Source organism: Corvus kubaryi, unplaced genomic scaffold, assembly GCF_017639235.1.
Source record: "Corvus kubaryi isolate FWS band 111438036 unplaced genomic scaffold, C.kubaryi_AGA036_p1.0 37397, whole genome shotgun sequence".
In the NCBI taxonomy this organism is placed as follows: Eukaryota; Metazoa; Chordata; class Aves; order Passeriformes; family Corvidae; genus Corvus; species Corvus kubaryi.
In genome coordinates, this window is record NW_024581136.1 from 8,332,851 (window position 1) to 8,347,470 (window position 14,620).

The window sequence follows — 14,620 nt, forward strand, 5'->3', positions numbered from 1 at the left end:
GGTCTTTGAATCATAAACAAATTTGTAGCAATTGCAGAGCTCACGGCTGAGTGTCGGGGTGTTCCTCTCTTGTGGCTGTGCATCTTTTTGTGGCAGGGTGTGCTTGGCTTCTGGCTGGCTGTCCACAGAGCCGCACTATGGGGACTGTCTCATCCAGGATTTGCCAAGTATACTTAGTGTTATGTTTGAGAAAGATTAACAATATTTCAGATCAAAGGAGAATCCTGCTGCACGGTCTTACAAGATTGTCATTCACTTCCATTATGGCTCATTTGCACAAGATTTTCATGTAATATGTGCCATTGTTTTGATGGCAGTGATTTGACATAAAGACAGGGCCAAAATGCTTCTCGGAGCCCCACTCCGCCAGGCTGGGGGGTAGCTGGGGTGCAAAGAACTTGCCAATCATAAAATGCAACTTTGTCTCAGTTATATTAAAGCCTTTATCAGGTGGGAAACTTTCGAATAAGCTTTGATTCAAGGAGAAAAACTAACAATGGCTGGTTTTTATTAGAGTGTAGGCACTGTTTTAACCAGGTAAAATTTTGGTTAACAGGGAATAAAAACCTTATGCAAAGGGCAATTTTGGTCGGCCACATATTCTGATGGTTTTTTGTTTCTTTGAAATACAGAATTTGTTTTAACATGTTTTGTAAAAGTTGGAGAGCCCCATGGCAAGAGTGACACATGAGAAATTTATTTCTCCCAAAATTTATTGTTTAACCTAGTAGCTTCTTTTTAAAAATCAGATTTCCCAGGTGGATGCTTGGCAGACACTTTAAAATGCAGATGCATTAGACTGTAGTGCAATACAGGAATCAATAAAATTTATTAGAGGAGAAAAGTAAACTATATCACATAATTTTCTTCAATTCCTTTCTTTCAAGTAATAACTTTTTAGGTAAGGTCAGATTTTATAGGTAAATAAAAGTTGAACTTTATTAAGTTGCTGGAGCAGCTTAGTTTGATTTAAAGTCACAACTTGGAACTGGACAAAGCCTGTTGCTTTGGCTTTAATACACCCTGTTGGGCTTAGGTAGCACAGGAAACTCAGTACAGGAGCTGATCCAGGATGTCTGATGCTTGAATCTATAAATCCCACTGAAGTCGAACTTCCAGTGACTCCAGAAAAGGACGACAGGATGACCACCCTTTCCTGTCCAGCTAAACACCTTAGGTACAATTATTCAAGTTTAAACCAAAATTTCAGCTGTAACTGTAAGTTTCCTGACTTTCTGTGGGTCTAAATTGTCATTAAGGTTTTTATTTATGGTTTTTTACACTCTATTTTTTAGGCAGGGTAGTTTGTTTTCCATCAGTGGGGGGGGAGGGGGGGGGAAGAGAAAATATGAATACATGACAAGATGTAGTACATTGTATAGGGATTTAGAAAACAATTTACTTCAAAGAGCTAATGATGTCTTTAAAGCTGTTAGTTATGCATGTGGAGGTATAATGCTAGTAAATGCATACGTAAAACTCAAAAGAGAAGTTATTGTGCAGAAAATTATTTCAAGATGTAAATGGTGTATTCTACTGTTTTTTGTGGGTATAATTAGTTAATAATTTGTTATGGAAAAGACACCTGAAACAATTAGTTATGAACTGCAAAGAATATTTCAGAAAGAAAGAAATGTTTAAGAACGCCACTGAAGTGATGCGTTTCAAATTGTTTTCACACTTTGCATTGCAAGTTACACTTAAACACATCTGGTGTGCTTTAAAAATGAAAATAACTGAAATATCCCTATATGAAAATGTGTGATGGAAGGAACCTTGTGGCTGGGTTATAAAATCTTGGGAAATGGACTGTAAAGTGGAAACAGTGAAAAACATTTCACTTTGGTGACGATAGCTGGCATCTTCCTTCTAGACTGCCACGAAAAGGATTTATTTCAGGAAACTCCTCGCATACCGTGGAAGGTAGCATCTATATGTCAGCAATTCCACTGACATTTTATGGATATCTTAAAAATATAAACATTAAACTGTTGGATCCCTATTTTTCTCCCTGCTCAGGAAATGCTTGCAGAATACACGAACAACAGCGCCCTCTGCACCTGAAACCCCTCCGGTTATTAAACCCAGACGTTCCTACGTGCTGGAGGAGCCTTTAATTTCAATTACTGCTTTTTTCAGCTGCTGGTAGGTATAGCTGGGCAGCGGGGGAGGGGTGAGAATATTCAGCTATATTTTTAAGTGCTATGTAACTTTATAATATTACCTGAAAGCTTCAGCACCCTTAGGTATAAAATTTACAGTAATACATAGTTTAAAGTTACATAGAAAAAAACTAAGCACAAAATAGCAGCAGAGATGTTGCAGTTCTGCATTCCCTACAGCATAATTTAGATACCCAGTGTTGCACTTTTGCATTCCCTACAGCACAATTTAGTTCCCCAGTGCGTCGTTAACAGTGAAGTACGTCACAGTCTGGAGTTTTGTTTTAGTACAGGTTGGCTGTATTGTTTTAATAATTTTTGACTCTTCAAATATTAGATACAGAATCAGAATTATCTGTTTCTTATAGTGCTTAAAGATTTATTCTGAGGAGTTTTCAGAAACCAGTAGTAAAGCCAGACACTGATATGACAGTATTTCAGGATTTGTTAGGCATAATGATGCATTTAAAATTGGAGAACTAGCAATTTTTGCAAGGCTCAAAACAGAATTCTGCAAGAAAATAATTATTATAAGAATGTACTAATTTGAAGTAAGTATTTTATGTTCCTATAATAATACATGTAAGAAAATGGTCCTGTGTGAAAAGTTCTTGCATAATATTTCTCAATGATCAAAAAGAACAAAAATTATTTTCTATGTGCTATTTATATAAGCAATTAGTACAGCTGAGGTGTTAATTAAGGCCATAATATACTTTGCTTATTTTTATATAAGGCATTATATGAGCTGTCCAAAAAGCTCACAGCAGAAACATTATATTTTTCTTAAATTAAAGCAGCAGTTTTTAGATACTTTTCACTAGAATTTATTTCTTCAAAACGGAAGCAGTGAAATACTAGAATTTTACATATATATATTATATACATATCCATGAACTATAGAAATGTAGCAGGAAACTTTGAATTTTTAAAAAATAGATTATCTTTTTCCAGTTTTTCACTGGGGATAATTTAATTCTTTGCTATTTCTCATCCCTTCCTTAGTCAATAATTCCTTATCTTTAATATGAAAGTAGCTCCTAATTGCAAGTTGTGTGTCTGAAATACGAGTTTTAGAATGTTCAGGGTTATTTCGACATGGATTACAGTTTATGGTTTTAAACAAAAAAATGAGTGGATTATATGGAAACTATCATAAAGGACTTATTTTATGAAATTAAAGTAGTAAAGTTAACACCAAAGAGAGGTACTCCCTTGCTTTAGTAGAATGGAAGTAGATCTACATCTACAACATAATATTAATGTGACAAAATATGTTTTTAAAATTTACTCATTTAAGAAAGGCAAACTGTCACAGCAATTAAGAAGTAGAAAAGTAGAAAGCCTAAAATCATATCACTTCTGCACATGAACCAAATACTTTCTAAGAAAATTCAAAGATATATCTGAATGCTAATGTAAGCTAAGATTATTGATGTGAAAGGGATTTAACAATCAGAAAACAATAGTTCTTTGTTACATTTTTACTTTTAAGCAATTTAAGATGCTGCTTGGAAAGATATGAAGTTGCACAGAATTTTCAAATCCAAAGCACTAATGGCTCTTAATATCACTGTGTTCATTTTAAGATCAAATTAAAAGAGTGAAAGAACGGTGCAAATAATTGTTTCATATGTTCTTTGCTTGTGACTGCTGTAATCATCCAGGCTGATTTACAAATGTAGACTTGAAGGTTTCTCAGCTTCCTGCAGTGTAGAAGACTGTTACTTTGGCACTCACACTCATGCCCTTGTAATCACCACTCAAAACTGTGCCCTGGTACTTCCAATTCCCAGTGTCTTGATTGAACACCTCATTCTGTGCTAACAAGGTGTCCAAGGTATTTGAATAGGGACTGCAGTCAGAAAATTGTTAATGGTTTCACTCATTAAGAGTTGCTGCACTAGTTTTGGTAATTTGGTAACTGTCTAAATTGCAAGTTGATTTTTTTCCTTCATTTTAAATAATGATGCTAAAATTTGAGACCAGGAACACTAACAGCTAAAAAACCCCAGAAGGGTGCTTAAATCACTGTATTTGTATTAAAGCAAAGGGTTTTCATAGCAGAAAAGGTAGGATTTTAATTTTGAGGTTATGTTTTAAAATTATTGAGAAATGCATAAACAAGTATTAAATAGAAATCTAAGGACAGAAAATGCATAAAAAGGAAATAGTAAAGTGTAAAACAGCCTGAAGATAGTAAAGAAATTATTTAGGAAGCAAAGCTAATATTAAAATTACAAACAAAAAAGTAAGAAAGAATTTGCCTTGGACCTGGATATACTTTTTTTTTGGTAATTGGGATGAAATTCTTTAAACCAAAAGGATTTATAGCTGCAGGAAATGGTAGTATATGTACCTGAAAAAGGCCTTAGGAGTCTTAAATATTTTTTTGATGTATTGCAAGCTAAGCAGAAAGTAAGCCAAGATCAATGGGCCTGATCCTGCAATCCACACTCAAATAAGAATATTTTTCTTTTTCACATTTCTGTCTGCTGAGAGTAGCACTTAGAAAGAAATGTATTCTCTGAAAAAAAGCAGTAAATTGTTATTAAAATTCATTAAACAAATGACATGAGAGAGATTTTTCTATTTGTATCCTCTCTGTCATCTGGGATCAGTAAGTTACTTTCTTGAAGTAGGAATATTAAAGCAGAGAGTAGGTTCTGTTTTCAAACAACATTTTACACCTGAAGAAAATTTTCCCGTGGAAATTTAATATTTGAAGTGGAAAGAAAAATTTTCTGAAAAAAACCCAGGTGGAAAATCATAGCTTGCAGGTTTTTATTTAATCCACTAAAAGTTTAAGCCACCCCTAAAAACTCACGATCTACTCCTTTAAATACAGGATTAAAATTCAGCAAGTTGGCCTCTGCTGCATCTTTTGACCAGGTTTTGTGGTTTTTCAATTACATATATATATCTTTACAAATAATCTCTCTGTGGCTACGAAAGCTGCACACACAAACGGACGGAAACTCAAGGAAACGCTAACACTGGCCACACAGAAAGCACTGTCAAAAGCGCACTATAAACAAACTGAGGAGATATTTTTTTCCCCTGTTGTTTTTCTTCCATTAATTTTAAATATTCTTTGTAACTTTAGAAAGCAAACTACTTTCCAGGACAAGTGTGGATAATATCTTTGTGGTAGGTGGTTTGAGCTTGTTCTTTACCGAACAAGTATATACGTTAATAAAAATCATACCGGAAAATGTAAAAATAATATTGTACATATTTTGCCAGATTTGAAATATGATATGATTTGGCCTTCACAGGAATATTCTAGCCAGCAGGCAATACTCATCTGATTTTGTTCAAGCAGAATCTTTCATACAGCTCCTTTAAGCACTGCACTTTCATAAAGTTATGCTACCCACATCATTTGTCTCTCAGCTGGCTGGGACATCTCTCCAAGGTACACAGCTCTTGCTCATGATGGAAAAAAAGATTGTGAGCAAAAGAGCAAAATGAAAGCAGTATTTACAATGCTGCTACAGTTTGCTTAGAGATGTGCCGTGAGCAAACAAGTTAATATGAGCTGTTGAATGGAACATACTGCTTGAACATCAGAGAAGAGCAGCACGTCTGTCTGTTTTACTTTAATTCTTATCTTTATTTAGATTAATGCATTTAAAAACTTTCTGGCATTCCTATTTATTCAATAATGGGAATTATACTAATGTATAAAAAGCAAAGGGCCTATTAATATATCAATGTACCAGTTTTCTTCTGTGTGCCTATTTTACTTTTCTCTGATTGCAGTTGCAGAAGGTGTGGATAAATAAATTTTAGAAGAAAATATTTTTGAGTTTTGTTGCTTGATGGGTGTATTTCTGAGCTAGACAGTGGAGGGTTTTTTTCATTTTAGTAGTTAGGTCATTCCTCTGGAACGGATTGTGAAAATAAAATCCTATCTGTATAAATTGAAAACTTTTCTTTTTGAACTGGAAGTTGAATACAGACCATGACTTTTCCATGGAAAAATTACAGAAATAATGGCCCCTGGCTGTGGAGGCATTTTTTTTGTTTTTCATGAATCAGGCACAAAGTTATTTAAATTAATTCTGGTCTCATCACCCTAATAGAATATCATTACTGATCTTTAGAAAAAAATATTAGAAATCAGCAGTGTGTGGATGCAATGGCAATAGCTGTTTGACCAATTTCCCCAAATAATTTTTTCTTTATTGAAAAGCAAGACTACTGATGACAGTACTCACTCATGATACACATGCTTCGTGCATTTCACACATTATCTTTTTATGTTAATTACATGGATCAAAAGTACTAACTACTCTATTGCTTCATGATCAATAGAGGCTAATTTATTTGCTGTCTTTTAAAAGCAGTTGTTAAAGAAAAAAATTGGAAGAAGAAACTCTGTTAATATTTCCATGTAATTAAAAAAGACATGGCAAAATAAAAAATTTACTACCCAGGCTTAGTCTACAGCTATGCACCACCTAAAGTGTTCTGCTCTTCTGATTGGATCCACTACATAACTCGTACTCAGGTATGATTACATGGACTGCAAGAAAACAGATTTAATTTCTCTGTGACTGCTGCCTAACAAAATGCAGGATATCAGGTACCACAGCTACAGCAATTTAAGTGCTAATACTTCCTTAAATGTGAATATTTTGTCAATTTTTCCCTTCCCTCTCCTGACACTGACACCTCTGTACTGACACTTCTGTACTTCACTGGTTCCTATTTCAAATGTGTGAAATGTCCCTGAAATGAGAACCCTTCCCCTGAGTGTTCTGGATTGGTCCCTTTGCCAAGGGATGAGAAAGCTTGAGGTAGTGTGAACAAGTGGATCCACCCCAGATCTGGCACGCTCTCCAGTGGCCTGTTTCTGCCTACTAGTTCCTGTGCATGGGCTTCCTACATAGCTCCTCTGCGCCTTGATTAGGTGGGAGACAGACTTTGGTGGTCCCAGGTGTATCCTGCCCTGAAAAAAGACTCTGATCTAAAGTAGGGGCAGAATCTACAATTTTAAGACACTCCTGAATGAAAAAGGCTGGTGCCTTACCTTAACAATGAATGCAGCAGCTGAAAGATAGTCAATGTGCTATCCTACCACTACCAAAAGACAAGACATTCTTTCTGACAACCAATTCTACAGAAATTTGTCACTAACCAGAGCAGAAAGAGAACTGAGGTCTTCAGAGGATCCGCTCATCTGCTCATCCTACAGCTCAGCACTGTGCTCCTCCCATCCAGCTTTGCCAGCGATGAGAGTGCTGAGAAGTGCTGAGTTTCCCAGGCACAGGCACAATGAAGGAGCAGGGACAATGGGTGGTGATGAGAAAGCTTGACACTAAGAGGAAGCACCTTTCAATACTTCTCCATGCCTCCTCTGCAGCACAAGATAAAAAGGGCTGAGGAGAATAGTGAGAAGGAGGGTTTCCGTGGTGAGTAGGTGGCTCTAATGTGACTAAGCCCAATCCTTAATAAGGAAGTACAGGAAGCATTTAGGTTCAGCATTATTCTCACTGGTAGCTTCAGCCCTCCCTTTACTCCAATATCAGATTTCTCTGCACTTCCTGTCTTCTTGCTTTGCTGGTTCGTACACAGCCCTCAGCATGTGCTTTGTAAAAATGGATCACACAAGATGACGTGGATTTAAATAGGTGCAGTGCCTTTTTCAACTGTTGATGGATTCTTCTTGACTGTGTTCAAAACCTCCATTTTCCAGCTGGAGTTAAGGGTGGCAATGGAATTCATTACTGGGAAAATTCTTACATGAGTCACAACACGATTAAAACTATCTGTGTATTCCATACTGATTGTTTGTTCATGATAGGGTTTCTTTTCCTCCTCCATGTAATATCGGAGATGTGAGCATGATATTTCAGCACAGGGCATCTAGTCCATCAAAAGTATCCGTAAAAGCCTTTGGAGCAACTTGCTGATCCATGCCTATTTCTCTGATCCATACCACAGTGGATCTCTGATCCATACCATAAGTTCAATATAATAAGTAAACAATAAGTTATCAGTCCTGGAAAAACACCAGCTGGATAGATAGGAAATAGCTCAGCATTGTCATGGTCCATTGTTCTTTTTCCCTATGCAATTCTTAAATTATATGCATTTTACACAAGCAAGGTCTTTCCCAATCCCTGGTGAGTCCATCTTCCACTTAGAAAAAAAAGAGCCATGGGTCTTTCTGAAGTTTTTGGGGAATCAGGACCACTTCAGCTTTACTGGCAGGTTTCTTTGGCTCTTAGGGGGATGTGTGTCACTATAATGATTTGCTATAGTCAGAGGAAATGAGTTTCTGGGTGATGTGGGCAGTAGTGCCATTCATGAGGTCTCTGAAGTGGCTAAGGAATGTGGATCCGCCCCAAATCCCTGCTCAGGTCAGAGGTGCATCATTGTCTTTCTGAAGAATATCTACCAGAAGGACTTAGTGCTAATGTCCTGAAGGGAGTACAGAGGGGTTAAGGGTGTCTTTGGTGCTGATGAATGTGTTGACTGAAAATATTAGGAATTTTACTGAATTTCTTGGATACTTGTAAAGGCACTTTTATGGCTCCTCAAGTTTTGTCTCTATGTCCTTAACATCACTCTGCCCTAGTTCTAATCAGTATCTAGTTTGGGTTAAAAACATGCCTCACTTTCCTCTGAGGTAGTAAACTAGATCTTGAATATTAACTCAAGCGGTCTGTTTGCTCTTGCTTCTCCCAAGATGCACCCAAAGAAGACAAGATCAGTGTTTGCACTTTGGTGATCCTGTGTGCCTGCCATGAGTCTTTGGACTTGCCCCAGCTTGGGAATGGTTCTGGGCAAAGAAGAAGTTGTTTTGGGTACCGGGGAGAAAAGAAGGGCTCTGATGCTGGGGCATGCATTGCTGATGGTGTGGAGAGCCAGCTCTGGCAAAGGAATCAGGTAGTTTCTGCCTCTGTCTTCTCTGGCATCAACAGGTGAAACAAGAAGTTTCTCTCATTGCTCTCTGCTTTTGCTCAAGCCCTGTTTATATTGCTAAAATGCCTTGAACTGAACTCCTTATTGAGTAAGGACTAAAAATCTTCATTAATTCTTAAATCTTATTGCTAGGATGATGTATAATTTGCTTTGAATACAAATCTGGTTTGCCACTTCACAGGTAGCAGTGGGGTCTAAGAAGTGTACAGCACTGGGCGCCATTCCCACTTTCAACTTGCAAGAACACAGTTTGAGGGGAAGCACTGCCATGTCTCCAGTGAAGGCTGTGTCTTCAAGGTCTGGATGAGCCCCACATGCTTGGAGTTCCATCCTGATGCATGGCATGAAAGCTGCAGGGTCAAAGACTTTTAACCAAACATCAATTGCTTCTAACACTGTTACAGTGCTCCACGTGTATAGCACAGAGAACAGAATCACCACTATTTTTACTTTCACACATTAAAAAGTCTCAGCATTACAAATTTTTCTTACTATGTTTTACGCAATCAACGCAAATTATATCCTGCTTCACACCACCTTGTGCTCTGCCTCTCCTTAATGAATACACTGTTAAAGTTCATTCCACTACTTGCTGGTCCATCTTTGGCCAACACGGACCTAAGATTTTTTAAAAATAAGTTTTCTCACTATTGTGAAGTAGAATAGCAGAAGACTTCCATGAAATGATTTCTTTCTATCTGAAAGCAGTGATAGAGCTCCCAGGTGTAGTTAGTTAAGATCTATTGTTGATATCCTCTTCTGGTAATATAAGCGACATGTTTTTTCATCAGCAGATTCTTTTTTTTCATGTGGATGGTTTTATATGTTATATCTGAAAGGAGTAAAAGGAAAGACAATATCATCTAGAAAAAGTGTGACTATGTGGGTACAGAAAATGTTTGAATTTTTTCAATCTTGATAATAAACCTGGAATATATTTATTGATGTGTCCCAGATAAGCAATTTCTATTGTGATGTGTTCTCTCAGAGAACTGTACTATGGAAAATTGAGAATAATGGGTCGTGTCATGTCTTCAGTCCATGTGCAGAACTCACACTGATGTCAATAGGAGCTCCCTTCACAAAACAAGGCCTATATATGACCCATAGAGTCACTAGTAGAAGTTTCCCATACATAACTACAAAATTAATGGAGCATTGTAATCCATTTTGCGATCTAATGAAATACACCATGATTTAAATTGCAATTAAACAGAGAGATGTCAATAGGCATTGATGAGTTTCCACATGAAGACCGCAACATTCCTGCTACAAAGCTACAGCTTTTGCAGGGCAATGGCTCATAGATTCTAAAAACACCTTTACTCAGAGCATTATTGATTAAGCATCTCAGGAGCCTTAAACATGTGAATTACATCTTTAGTTGTAAGACAAAATTTGTATATCTAAGACTTGATCTGTTCTGGAAAGATCACAGAATCTCATGTGATGGAATTCAGCATTTCTTAATTGCCTTACATTTAAAAATTGAAAATCATAACATTAAGTTATGCTTTTGTAGCAGGGGGAGGTTGGAAGGTTGTAGAGCTCATGTGATTCACAAAGATGTTGTTTAAAGTTCATATACTTGATGGCCTTTCATCTGTCCATGACTTTTTAAATTATTTAATGTGATAAAATATTCTGTGTTTGTGTTTGTGTGAGAAATGTCATGAAATAATTAGGGTGCGTGTATTTCACAGCATAGAGAGACCAAGTTTCATTACAACGGTGTTTAAACTCTACACCAGAACTTTTGAATCCCACAGTAATATTAATCTCCTAGTGCTCTGAAATATTTCATTCCCTGCTTCCTACCCTCATAAAAATACACACAGAGCTGTGGCTTATCTTTGAAATTACCCATTGACATAAAATATGAGGACTATTATTTTCAACTGTGTTTCAAGGAAGTGTTTCTCAGTATGCTTACTAGGCAGAGCAGTTCTGGTCTTTAGGCAGGAGCTCCTGTGATCCTTCCCAGAAATTGACCTCCCTGCTTGCCCTTGCCCCACAGACTGGTGCGTTCTGACAACACCTGGCTGCTGGGAACTGGCTTTCTTATTTCTTCAAGCAATAGTTCATCTCCTGTTTTGCATAATTATGCAAAATAGCGAGGATGCCATTATCTGTTGTAATGTAGTTATCTCTCACTTGAATGGGACAAGTCCTGGTCAGAATGCTGGAGACTCAAGGCTTCAGCAAATCCACAGTGTCCTGAAATTTTCCAGTGAAGAAAGAGCAGAGTTTGCTGGACTCCAAATGAACTAAATGAGGAATCCATTCCCCTAAGACTATCTGCAAACTCTGTCAGAACCCAACATTTTTTTCAGAGTTTTTTTTGGTGTAATTATATGGACTAGACATTATATATGCTCTTTCTAGAAATTAAGTAGAATGTGTTAGAATGATACGACTAAAAGTTGAAGTATGAAACACGTTTCTTATTACAGAACCACAATAGTTATTAAAAAAACTGAAACAACGCATAGAAAAGCCCAAGAGAATTTACAATAGAATTTTTGAGGAATTTTGAGATTGACCAAATAATTTTGCATTGGGGATTTTTTGACATCTGCTGGTTGTTTTGTTTTATTTGTTTTTTTGGTTAGGTTTTTTCCTGTGGCTTCTCTAGCAGTTATCTTGCCAGAAGGTTTATTGGTGAGAAGGCTGGGCAGCTATTTTGCGATGTTCTCACAAAGCAGTAGGTCTCATTTATTCCATGACAACACCTCCATTTAATATCCCACCTTAGCAGGGAGATGAATACTTTGCAACAGAGTCACTCTGGGTTGAAGTTTATCTCTAGACAACATATAAACTCTCCCTGGAAACTGTTTAAACCAGGAGTACATCTAAGAGCTGTTTTTTCTTATTGTTTCCTGATTTTCTGGACACTAACCAAGACCAGCAAATTCTTAAATCCTATGAATTATTTCAGCCATCTGTAAGTTATAAAAGAACTCTGTTCAAATACCTGAGCTGATTTCTGTTCTATTGCAGGTTGCTCCACTGTTGAGCCTGCTTTGGTCTGAAAAAGGCTTTGGGTTTTTTTTTCCTTCTTCCTTTGTCTGCTTTTTCAGCTTACACCTTTTCTATGAGAATGGTATGAGATAACAAGAAAAGGTCTCTGAGCTCACCATTCTCTACTTCCCCCACACTGCATTTGGAAGGTAATATATAAAACTTCATCAGCATAGCCTGGACACTGCTGTCCCAGTAAGGGCTACAGGGAGAAAGAACCAGGATCTCAGGTTTCCTGCTCATATTTTCTTTTTTTAACCCTTTCCCCTTGCTGCCCTGACACACAGGTGATCTTTCGTCTTACCTTTTTCCTTTGATCAAGATGTAGTCTGCATAATAGAACAAAATTTTGTTCTAGTGAACTGTGAAGCTCAACTTTGGAAGATCTACTGATTTCTATTAAATAAAGCAATATTTCTTCCTCCCCACAATCAGTGGATTTTTTTTCCCATAGTCAAGCTTGCTAAGAACATTTTAAATAATGTTTTTCTGGACTGAAACTCTCAGTTCTCAGACTCTTCTCCTTTTTAGTCCTGTGAACATAGTGCTATACTGTATGTCAATTTGGTCTTGTTTGTGGGTTCATTTTCCCCTCCATTAGAACAGCATTTCTCTCTCTTTTTTTTTTTCCTTCTTGTGATATTGTTCAAAGGCTTCTTGTGATGCCTTGAAAAAAGTTATTGATTGTTAGATCATTTCTCTCATTCATTCAGATGTTTTCTGGTCCCCAGATGGAAACATCACAGCTGCTGCTCTGGAATTCACTATCGACTTTTGTCTCTGGATTATCAGAGCCCCCAGCAAAAAGGCCTGAATCCAGGCACCCTTTTTCCCTCTGTTGAGACTTAAAGCTGTTATCCTTCCAGCTCAAAGGAAGTCCCAGCGCCTGTATATGGCCAGAGTCTGGAGCAGTAAGGTCCTATGATTACTTTCTTTGAGCTATTTTTCTAGTGCTCCTTTTTTTTTAGTTTCTATATAATTTTTCAGCTCTTCAGTAGGAGCACCAGATCTCGGAGACCAGTCTGATTTCCTGCCTCCCTCTGCTGTTGTTATTTCTGTGCTGGTTATTCGTTACATGTTTGAGGGCCAGAATCAGCCTGACAAATTAGAATTTTTCAAAATTCAGCCTTTTCTGACCAGCAGCCGTCTGCTCAGACAAAGAAGAAAGTGGGAAGGATTGCCATATTTTAAATGTTTTTCACCCAATCCCTCAAGCAAAGCCTCTTTTTTAAATTCAAAGAGTTGTTATGATTCAAAGAAAATGCTTATTCTACACACTGTTTCCTTTCCATTAAAGTTTATTTATACCGCCCTCCTTGTCTGAGGGTATAATTATGAATGATCTAAGCTTGTACTGAAAATCCTAAATTAAAAAATACATCTGTTGCAAGGATCCTCTCACCAGAAACCTTGAAAATGTTATCCTGTCTGTGCATCCATATATCTGTCTGTCTCTCTGTAGGTTATGGCTATCCTTTATATGTTCCAGAAGTAAGTGGGATTAGATAACTTGCTTCGTACTTTAACTGCTGTACACATTCATGAAAGAAATAAAACCGCGTGGAAAACTGAATACATTTTTTATTTATTTATAATGACTTTTCAATCACATTTTTCACTTGTTAACAACTAAGGGGATTAGATTGTATTGTTCTTCCCCTTCTAGGTTTAGAAATAATCATAAGTGTGAGAAAACATTATTTAAATGGGAAAAGTTAAGTTTAGAAAGAAAAAAGAACTATAGCATAAATGACATGAACTGCAGCAGTGTTCATCCAAAGCAAGGTGTTTTCCTGACAACAAAGGGCAATAGCTTCAGCCCAACTTTTCAGCATACCTCAGGAAGCATCAGTGAAACACATTTATTTTTAATTAAGGCCAATTCTGTCCCGACATTTGCTTTAAATATGAGGACCAAAGAGCATCAGAACAGGACATTACTTCTACAGTCCTTTGAAGCTGCTGCCTCCTGATATGTAGCTCCAGAGAGGGCAACACCACACGGACAGTGAATTCATAGCAAAATCTCCACTTGGCAGAAGATACCTAGACAGCACTTTTCTCAGTTGGATTTCACCTGACTAATAATCTTATTTTTCATTTTTTAAACATTACAGTGAAATGAGTCCATTAAGATGCCATAATGTTAATTAACATTGTCATAAGTTCTTCTTTCATTTCACTTGCATGCATTTTTCAAAGGTACCTTGTGGAAATGATTCTTTTACACTGCCATTTGCCTATATATCATCTCATGCCAGTACTGAAAGGTTAAATGTTATAATTTATGCTAATTTTAATTTTTCCCTAGTGCCATAGGCAGTACAAATCAAGCAGCAGCAATTGATTATACATCACTGACAGTATAAAACAGAACAAACATACAGTTCTGTCAATGAAAGGCCTGTGCTGGGTTAGTCATAGTTAGGTTGTTATGGCCTCCTGAGAACAGCAGTCAAAGCTGAGCAATAATGATGATATGAATATTTATTCTGTGC

The 14,620-nt window shown here is 37.0% G+C and overlaps 1 long non-coding RNA gene across 2 annotated transcripts; it reads left to right on the forward strand.

The window, feature by feature from the left end:
* Window positions 1-1,037: 1,037 nt before the first annotated feature.
* LOC121671194 lies at window positions 1,038-13,695 on the forward strand. 2 transcript variants are annotated; one of them, XR_006018422.1, is made up of 3 exons: window positions 1,038-1,218; window positions 2,020-2,145; window positions 9,280-13,695. It is a non-coding gene; the product is annotated as an uncharacterized LOC121671194 (long non-coding RNA). The 2 variants fall into 2 exon arrangements; XR_006018421.1 differs by having other exon boundaries at window positions 1,038-1,177.
* The last annotated feature ends 925 nt before the right edge of the window (window positions 13,696-14,620 follow it).